This window comes from Hippopotamus amphibius, chromosome 7 (assembly GCF_030028045.1).
Source record: "Hippopotamus amphibius kiboko isolate mHipAmp2 chromosome 7, mHipAmp2.hap2, whole genome shotgun sequence".
Classification (NCBI taxonomy): Eukaryota; Metazoa; Chordata; class Mammalia; order Artiodactyla; family Hippopotamidae; genus Hippopotamus; species Hippopotamus amphibius.
In genome coordinates this window covers 33,897,502-33,908,430 of record NC_080192.1, presented here as the reverse complement: position 1 = coordinate 33,908,430, position 10,929 = coordinate 33,897,502, and the positions used below count along the sequence as shown (strand labels likewise).

The 10,929-nt window shown below is 35.2% G+C and overlaps 1 long non-coding RNA gene across 1 annotated transcript; it reads right to left on the bottom strand.

The window, feature by feature from the left end:
* Window positions 1-556: 556 nt before the first annotated feature.
* LOC130856517 (uncharacterized) lies at window positions 557-10,535 on the bottom strand. The gene is made up of 3 exons (XR_009054602.1): window positions 10,288-10,535; window positions 4,758-4,904; window positions 557-705 (listed from the first exon to the last, which is right to left on the bottom strand). It is a non-coding gene; the product is annotated as an uncharacterized LOC130856517 (long non-coding RNA).
* Window positions 10,536-10,929: the final 394 nt, after the last annotated feature.

Sequence of the window (10,929 nt, the reverse complement as noted above, 5' to 3'; positions counted from 1 at the left end):
AGGTTTTAAAGTTTTGTTTTACATAAATTACTCAGCCTGGGTTAAAGCAATCAACACCACTGTAAATGAAGATATGTTTGAATTAAAACAATTAGGCTTGATTTTCTTGTGTCTTGCATCTCACAGCAGGTATTCAAGCACAGCCAAAACTTGGATGTGCTGACACCTGTAATCAACACGAAACGTCTCTTTGTAACTAACAAATCATCCCTCCTGGTGGAAGTATAAACAAAACCCTAATTGCAGATTTTGCTAACTATTCTCCCCTGCTGTGAATACTAGTTAGTGTCCAGTGTTTAAGCGGTAACCTCAGCTACAATTTATAATTGGCAAAAGATAAGAACTAATTTTCTAGATTCAGTCAATGTTACTGTGTGTTCTTAAACTGAGCCTATACCAATCAATGATTTCCTAATTACCAGCTAGTATCAAGCATCTTGAAATGATTTTTTTAATTGCAAGGAGATAAATAATAAAACACATAGTGGTGATAAAGTGTTAAACTGTCAAGCACTTTTATTTTTATTAACTCATTTAATCTTCACAAAGTACATTTGAGGTTGATACTAAATATCATTCCCACTTTACAGATGAGGAAATTGCAGCTGTGTAGTTGCTTGTCCCAAGCATCACAGTTACTAAGCAGTGGAGGTGAGATTTGAATCCAAGCTATCTGTGTTCAGGGTCTGTGGCTTGCCTTTCCCACTAAAAGTAAAGATGTAAATAAGTAAAAATTAACTACTGTTCCATTTTAGACAGATAAATTGAACATGTCTGCTGAAAAGATCCTTCATGCAAGCTTCCTAGGTCTAATGCATCATCCAGAAAAGGGGTTCATGGATTCTAAGAACCATAGTTTACAAGTCAAGGCACAGCTTTGATTACAATAACTGATTTGGAGAAATAAGTGAAATCTAAGTACACAATGAATCAACACCCCTATCTGTTTCTCATTGTGGCTATCAGGTGCTTTATGGCTAGAGTCTCCTGTTCCCTAACATATTCTTAGACCACAAATTCAAAACTTTTGAAAGTGTCATTAACTCTTCCAGGTATTATATTAGAGTAATCAATTTATATAGTGCCACAATTTTAGTCAAAACCTAGTTTACTTGTTTAAAGCCTTGCTGCTCTCATGTGGCTATCAACCACCTACACCAGCATCACCTGGGAACTTGTTAGAGATGCAGAATCTCAGGCAGCAAATTCCAGGCTTATTGAATCATAATCTGCTCTTTAACAGGATAACCCAGGTGATTTTTATGCAAATACTGTTTAAAAACAAGTGGTTTAAATCACTCTATTTAAAGAGGAAAAAAAGCTGACGTTTCAAGTCCCATAAAATAAGTTCTTAAGAATTTGGGTGTATTTCTATCTCTCTTCTTTTTGTACAAAAGAAAAAGTAAATAAATATTAGCAGAAAACAAATATGACTCCATAGGCAGTTGGATTGACCAATGAGATTCTCATTTTATTTTTATTTTATTTTATTACTTTTTTTTCTTTTCTCAGAAATGTGAAGTAGGAGTAGACTAGTTAGGCTTGAGGTGTGACTATGTACAACTGTGGTTTTAACTTCTCCGCATCCTTTTTTTCCCTTAAAACCCACTCCTTCCCAATTAATAGTCCTTGTCATTCAGTGGGTCTAATCCCACCCCTCACTCCAGGTTTAAGGCTGAGTTCTACATCCTGGCTCTGCCAATTAGGGTCTTTAATGATTGGTCCAGGGATGACATATGGTCCCATATTGACCAATGAGAGCTTTTCCCAGGGCTTCCCCTCCCCCTGCCCCTACCTCTGCACTGTAGGAGAAAGGCCATCCCTATTTGCTGAGATGGAAATCACTAAGGGTCAAGAGAGCCTGGAGTTCCTAGCCATCATCTTTGCCATTCAGAGTGGCTAACCCTCTCTGAGAATGAAACCAACAGAGAAAAAAGCAGACCCAAGAGACAGAGAGATGCTTGGTGACTTTTGTCAGACACCTGGATCCAGTTACAGCTTTGGATTCATCCTATGAACTTTTCAGGTATATGTGAGTCAAGTCCATTTTTTTTTTTTTAAATTGAGACATAATTGAAATAACATTATATTAGTTTCAGTTATACAACATAATGATTTGATATTTGTATATGTTACAAAATGATCAGCACAGTTAAGTCTAGTAAACATCCATCATCATACATAGTTATAAAATTTTTTTCTTGTGATGAGCTTTTAAGATTTACTCTCAGAAATGTTCAAATATGCAATACAGTATTATTAACATAGTCACCATTATGTAAATAACATCCCCATGACTTATTTATTTTATAACTGGAAGTTTGTACCTTTTAACCTCTTTCACCCATTCCCCACCACTCTCCCAATTTCCCAGCCACCAATTTGTTTTCTGTATCTATGAGCTTGGCTTTTTGTTTGTTTGTTTTAGATTCCACATATAAGTGAGATCATAGAGTATTTGTCTTTCTCCATCTGACTCATTTCACTTAGCATAATACCCTCAAGGTCCATACATGTCACAAATGGCAAGACTTCATTCTTTTTTATGGTTGAATAATATTCCCTTGTGTGTGTATATATATATACAAACACATGCATACACAAGTATACCACATCTTTACCCATTCATTTATTGATGGACAGTTAGGTTGTTCCCATATCTTGGCTATTGTCAATAATACTGCATTGAACACAGGGGTACGTATGTCTTTTCATTAGCGTTTTTGTTTTCTTTGGATAAATACCTAAAAGTGGAATTGCTGGGTCATATGGTAGTTCTATTTTAATTTTTTTAGGAATTTTCATACTGTTTTCCATAGTAGCTACACCAATTTAGATTCTCACAAATAGTTAACAAGGGTTCCGTTTTTTCCACATTTTCCCCAGCACTTTATTTCTTGTCTTTTGGATAATAGCCATTCGTACAGGTGTATGTTGATATCTCATTGTGGTTTTGATTTGTATTTTCCTGATTACTGATGTTGACCACCTTTCACCCGTGTGCCATCTGTGTGTCTTTTTGGGAAAAATGTCTGTTCAGATTCTCTGTCCATGTTTAATCAGATTTTTTGTGGGGTTTTTGTTTTGTTTTTGCTGTTGAGCCATATGATTCTTTATAGATTTTGGATATCAACCTCTTTTCAGATATATGATTTGAACTATCTTCTCCCATTTAGTAGTTTGCCTTTTCCTTTTGTTGATTGTTTCCTTTGCTGTGGATTTTCACTTTAAAATGTGGCTATTTTCTACTTTCTCCATTCCAAAATCTATTTAATTGACCATGTGTTTGTATTTTAGTTTGCTTCAAAAAGGGTTTAAGGTGATTTACTAAGACACAAGCATAGAGTTTGAGAGATTTATTTATTTATTTATTTATTTATTTATTTATTTATGGCTTCATTGGGTCTTCATTGCCGCTCACAGGCTTTCTCTAGTTGCAGTGAGTGGGGTCTACTCTTCGTTGCTGTGTGCGGGCTTCTCATTGCGGTGGCTTCTGTTGTTGTGAAGCACGGGCTTTAGGTGCGAGGGCTTCAGTAGTTGAGGCACATGAGCTCCGTAGTTGTGGCTTGCAGGCTCTAGAGAATGGGCTAGGTAGTTGTGGCGCACAGGCTTAGTTGCTCCGAGGCATGTGCGACCAAGGATTGAACCTGTGTCCCCTGCATTGGCAGGCTGATTCTTAACCACTGCACCACCAGGGAAGTCCCCTTGAGAGCTTTAAATCCAAAATCATGCTGCCTAGCTTTGCATTCTAGCTTCTTATTAGCTGTGTGAACTTGGTCAAATGACTTAATCTTTCCTGTTTTGGTTTTCGTATTTGTACAGTGTAGACACTACCATAATCATATATATTTCTTGGGGTAATTAGGAAGATTCAGTGATTCATATTTTAACTGTTTAGTACAGTCCTGATATATAAGTACAATGGGCTTTAGGTACTACTAAAATACAATAGGCTTATGTAAAATTAATTGAAAAATAGTCAACGAAAATGGGAGAAAGTAAAATAAGGATTAAAACTGAGAATGTGCCAGGTATAATTTAGAACATAAAACATGTGCCACAAAATCCTGCACACGTGCCTGAAGCAAGCCCCAAATTTTGATTCTCAGCTTCTTAGTTGCCAAAGTGGAGACCATCAGTTACTTGATTCATAGCCTCAGATGAAAAATTCTTGCCTTGGAGCAGTTCAGTTGTGCCTAAGTTTTACGTGAACCAATCTTACAACTGAAATATTTTTGTGTATAACTTTTTAATGTGATTAGCATACTTTATTTTGGATAGATAACCAAGATTGAAGTTGAGGTCAGAAGGTTTAAGCATTTACAGGTTTTTAGAAAACATAGTATACTTTTAAATGTTGCAGAGGGTGTACTGTATACAGAAATGTTTTAACCAATCAACCCCTCAATAAATTTTGACTTTTAGGTAATTAGCTATCAATATGGTTGTTAATACTGAAAATATTTTGCATTTGTAATTATTATAGTTGGAGACATTGTGTTGTTATATCTATACTATCACCAGGCAAACCATTCAAAACAGATATCTTACCAATGTCAATCCAACAGAATTAATTTTCTACACATAAATTTTCTTTTAACGCACACTAAAATATCATGTATTAATACACTATTTATTTAGAAGAGTTTAAAAGTGTGGCTTTTAATTTTTGACAGCATTAGTAAATGTTTAGAAAGAAACACAAAAACAAAATTAAAATTTTATGAGCTTAGCATAATAATTTATATATCACTCACCTTACAATCCAGTGTAGGTATTTCTGGTTGGGATTGAGGAGGGCCTCTGTCTCATTCAGCGCAGTCAAGGACTCAGGTTGATGGAAGCTCTGCCATATTTAACAATGGCTTCCACAGTCTTTCAAGAATCAACATCCCATTGATGAGCTGGTGAAAGAGAGTATGGAGAAAACATACCCGTTTTGGTCTTGCCCCCAAAATGACAAAACACTTTTACCACCATTACATTAGTAAGAACTAGTCATATGGCCTTGCCTAAGCTCAATTTGTACAGCCTTGGGAATATTACCTAACTTCTAAGTTTGTTTGCCTATTTGTAAAATGGGGATAACAGTGGTGATCAGCTCACGTGGTAATTGTGAAGGTTAAATACTGTATATAAAGCACTTATCTCAGTGTCTGATTCATACTAAGGGCTTAATTAATAATACTCATTATCATTTTTAGTATCAGAAAAGATACAACTAGATATATATTACAAAATATTTTAATTACATTTAATTACAAATTCTTAAAAGAAGCCCGAGAAACAGGAATAAAGTTACTTAACAACAAAAAAAATTAAGTCTGGTACTTAAATACCAGAAATAAAAGGAAAAAGAGAGTAAAAAATGTTGTGGTCAAGAATTTGATCACTGGACTAATGTATAAGGCATGTTTATATGTGTAGTTACATGGAAAATATAGTATCCACTCTTCATTTAGAAAAATACATGAAGATACACTCTGAAAAGCTGAACTTAAGCATGAAGAAGACATTGGATAAAAGGATGGTGATAAACTCTGATTTTCTGAGTTAAGTTTAAGCATTATTACAAATATTAATCCAAAATAATCTAAATATTAAGAATAGTTATTGAAAGATAGTGTGTGTTGTGAAATAAAATGAGATCAAAGCATGAGATTATTAAAATAAAGGGGAATGTGAGGGAACATGCAATGAAGGCTGCTCTGCTGAGAATAAGGGGGAAGGGAGTGGCTTGGAATGAGGCTCAGGTGGCAAATAGGGAGCAAAACAGGAAGAACCTTGATCTGTATATTGGAAGTATGCAAATGTTAGAAAGTAGGGATGCATGATGAGATCTGTGCTTTCAAACAGTCACTCTGGATGAATTTTGGTGACTGGACTGGAAAAATCTGAGAGTGGATGTGGTGAGTCCAATTAGTAGGCTGTTAAGAAGGTTAAGAAATGCTGATAGCTCACACAAGATTTTTGGCATTAGAGTAGAGAGAAATTGGTACATTTGAGAATATTAAGACTGTAGAAATGATAACATTTTGTCATGGTTTGGGCATGTGAATGAGAAAAAGAGATGTGAACGTGACTGTGGGTGTCTGGCTTGTGACCCTAGGTAGTGGGTGGTAATGCCACTTATGACTGGGGTTGAGGACACATAGGAGAGAACTTGAGATTCGTTTGTGACATAGTGAGTTTAAGCGACATTGGGACATGCAGATGGTGAAGTTATATAGACATTTGGATATACAGATCAATGATTCAAAGGAGCTATTTGTAGTAAAAATATTAATGCATAGTCATGTAAGTGGTATAGATGAAGCTTAAATCAGTTTCTTGACCTTGGCACAGTTGACATTTTAGACCAGTAATTCTTTGTTGTGCAGGGTGTGCTGTGCACTGTAGGATGTTCAGATCATCCCTAGCCTCTACCCGTCAGATGCCGGTAGAGTCTCCCACCCCCAGTAGTAACAACCAACAATGTCTCCAGACTTTACAAATATTCCATGGGTGGGGGGAATCAGCCCATTGAGAAACACTGGCTTAAATGATGTAACTAACAAGAGAATATAGAGTAATAAGAAAACCATACAGCCCTGTGGAAACCAGTAATTTTGTTCCAAAATACGTAGCTCAGACAATTTTCCTTAATTAGAATGATTGTCATGGATAGAAGAGCAGATAAGAACAGGAACACAATGTATTTGTATGTGCCGTTTTGAGACTAGTCAAAGTAGGGTCCAAGGTAGGTGGAGAAATGAAGCCAGAAGGATTAGAAATTTCAAAATGGTTGAAGATGGGATTTACCAGAAATAAAGAATAAAAAAAAGTGTGAAATATCTGTAAATTTTAAATTGAAAGTGGTATAGCCTCTTTATATAGTTAATCCTGCATATCTATGAATAGCTTGACTGAGTGACAATGTTCTCGCTGATGCCATTTTCAGGAAAAGCAGGGCTAGATTGTATCTCCGGTACTAACGCAGGCGTTGATCAGACCGGAATCTTTCTCATTGAGTTTATTGACAATGAAGTCTAATGGCTCTACAGGAGTCTTGGTATCCTTGAGGATTGGTAGAATATTAGGACTTTTTGACTGCTGTAGAGTAACATTATTAGTTGCATGGTACTATTAGCAGTATTTTCAATATATAGTTTTTATTATCTGCATAAATTTAGATTATGTATGTTAGAAATATTTGTGAATATTCCTGTATGTTAGAAATATTTATGAAAAGGCAAGTATCCTTGTCATTCCTTGAAAAATATGCAAATGTATTATTTTACCAAATGAAACTAGTAGAGACTGAAGTACAGTTAAATTGTACATTTATTTTTTTCATTAAAGTCATTTTCTTCATTTACAAATATTCAGTTGAATAGTGTTCCTAAAGTACTTGCACTTAACTCTTTCACTTGATTATTTGTACTATAGAATGTTCTTGATATAAACTTTAGAGTTTCTTTGCTGCTTTGATTTGGAATACTTTGTTCTGCAAATTGTAATTTGCCTACAATGCCGGCTCCTTTGAAAGTGAGAATGAAAAAAAAATAGAAATCTCTTTTAAAATAATTTAAAGATCTCTTCCCCCCCCTTAATGACCAGAAATTTCTAAATCCTGGTTTCTAAAAACCGTGCCATTTTGAAATTTATCTGGCGGACAGCACTGCTCTGCTGCATTACATGTGGTTGATGTTAGTCACATCCTTGATGTAACATAACACAAGCTGGCTAAGGTAATCCGATGTGACATATGACAGCATTTTGAGCCAGTCTGGGATATTTGAAAATATGCCACCTTTCAAAGACCATAGACAGATAGCATGGTGAGCCAATGTTGTGAACTCTGCTGCTTTCATTTTGAACAACCACAAAGGCAAGATTCTGTGATAATTAAAGCGTGAATTCCAACCTGGTAGATTCTAACAAATACTAACAAAAGTACAATTTCTTTTCTTGCTGGTGTGTTTATACTTGAAACCACTTAAGTTAAATCATTAAGAAAAACAACCACCAAAGAGATGTTGATTAAGCGTTATTACAGGTACGTGAAAAAGATAATGTAGAAATGAGCTACCAGTATCTAGTAATATATAAAGAGGTGACAAGTAGGTATTTGGTATGTAGTTATTTACCATTTTTTCAAAGTGCAGATCAAGTCAAGTATCAATTTATTAGCTTTAGAGGAAAAACAACCTAGAAACATGAGCACCCAGGCGAAAATATAAGTTTTCTACATATGTTGTTGAGTTTCTCTGTAAAAAGTCTTTCTGTCCTCAGTCTAATTTATTGTGCAGGCTGTGGAGAATTTGAAAACCATGTTTTCTTCTAGGATTACTTCAAGAACAGCTCCTTTGGTTTTAAATTTGTTTCACATTTGTTTGAGCAGAAAATACTAGCACTAATAATACCTGATGAATAGTAATGAGTTACAGAAATGAAAATAACCTGGACAGTAAATTTGATAGAGGATGGAAAAGGAAATTGAACATAATATGTACATCTTGGAATGAAAAGGTAAAATTGAACTACAAGGTAAAGGGTCAGGAAAGGTTTTTTTTTTTTTTGTGAGATTTACAACTGAAATTTGTAATATGTGATTGCCTTAATTATATCTTAAAATACCCTCAACTTATACAAAGCTTTTCTTATCTTTCCATGTAAGTTATTTCCATGTAATAAATCATTAAATAATTCCTGTATGAATCTATTAATAACAATTTAAGTAGATGCAAAAAATTCATTTTCTTGTAAATTAAAAAAAACTATATGCATATATAAATATATATGTAAATACATTTTTCATTAGTGTTTGCACATATAATATATTTTTAGAATACTGAGGTTTGCTGAACTGCTGAGATGAAATAGAGCATTGGAAAAATAGACTTTTTAATTAAATTAGGTGCAACAGGAAAAATTCCCAGTACTTTAATATCACTCTTACAGCTTATGATTTTCTAATGCTTTCTTCTTTGAAACTCAAAAGTACGTATCATTAAAGACAGATTATCCATTTAACAGAAAGGATAATTGAGACTCAAGGTTGTTCTAGGAATTGGTAAAATCCTAATTTCAGTCTAGGTTTTGAATCTGAAGTCTACTATGCTTTCTTTTTACGGTTCTCATAAAAGTAGAAGTTTGTTGAAGTGACCCAAGACATAATGACAGATGCCAAAATTTAATGTCAAGATAAACAGTTTAACATTAAGTAAAGGATGTGTCTGTTACCCTGAAGTTATTCGTCAAGAGTGCTGAAAATGCTTACACAAATTACCTTCCAAATTCTAACTGATAATTAGATTTTTAAAAGGCTGTAGCTAAAAACTTTGTAGTATTTTGTGCTTTATGCTAGTGGATGTACTGGAATAAAGACAGTAATGCCCAATGAATCTAATATAGAAGATCCAATACTTTTTTACTTAATAGAAATAAACGAAAAGTATTGCTAAACTTACCTGCTGTTATAAAACAGTCTAGAAAGCCCATTAGAAAAACAAAACAAAATAAAACAAGTTTGTCTCTTTGGAGCTCACTAAAGATCAAAAGGTGTAAACAGAAAAATTAAGGTCAAGCAAATATTTTATTCTCTATTTTGGTTTCAAAAATGTTATTTGAACATTTTAGGGATCTAGCTGTGGATGACTCCTTGCCATTTATTCTAGACAGATGTTGCCTCACCAGAAGGAGAGAAAGGATACTAGAAAACAGAATTTTAATGATTGCTGTGTGCCTGCTATGACTACATTTTTCGCAGATTATTCTCACAGAAAGCCTGTTATCCCATTATGTATACAAAGAACTGTGGCTCACAGAGATTGACTTATTTACAGCAAAATAGCTAATATATGACTGACTAGGGATTGAACCCAGTTACAGAGTTGAGATTTGAATGCTGAAAGTATTGAAAAATCATGTATATTAATCTTGGAAGAAATATAAGCAGATGATAAATGACAGAAAATAGAAAAGCAAATAAAAGAGAACAAAGGAGTTTTTCAAACTGGTAGTCTAGCATTGGTGAGGGCCTACCCGGGGAGAGCTGTACGATTCAGTTGGATGACAGAATGTTCTGTTCAGGTATCTAGTTGAATTAGGAACTGCCTGGATAATGAGTTGGCATGCATTTTGACCTACTAACATACTGCAAGGTAGAACATGGGATAGAGAGCCAGACAAGTCTGAACTCATGTCCTTGCTGTTAGTTTTCTATCTGTGTTACTTTGGGCAGCCTACTTAATTCCGCTGGTCCTGAACACATCCCTCCGCAAAATGAATATTCACGTTACTTACCTGCATTCTGTTAAGTTACACTATGGTAACAAGCATTGTCAAGATCTGAATGGCTCACAACAAAGGTCCACTTCTTGCTTGCATTGCAGATCCTTTTCAGGTCAGATACAGCTCTGCTCCCTGGTTTCTTTCTACTGGCAGAAGGAACCGCCCCTTCTGGCATGTGTTTGTCTCATGGCAGAGGAAAAAGAGATGCGGGAACCACGGGATGGCTCTAGAAGGGTCTGCTTGAATGGTTTGTGCATCACTCTCACTGACCTTTAAATGGCCCAGAGGAAGTCACATACCCAAGCTTCCTGTGAGCAGAGCAGCAAAGTATCATTGTCTCCCAGGAAAGGGCAGGGAATGTTTGGAAACAATCCTACAGTCTACCATTACACCCACAGGATTGTTGTGGTGATTAAATGAGAGGGAGAAGTGAGGTTTCCGGCAGAGTTCCAGGCACACAGTATGTGCTTTCGAAATTTTATTTCACTTTCATCCCCTGTTTGGTATCCAAAGTCAAGCTGAACAAAGGCCAAGCTCATGACATATTCCAGCTGCCTGTAATCATTTTCCAATGTCCATTTTGTCTACAACCTTTATTATAGCAATTGAGAGAATTACAAATGAGTGATCACTGTGTTTCTCATTAGAGACTAG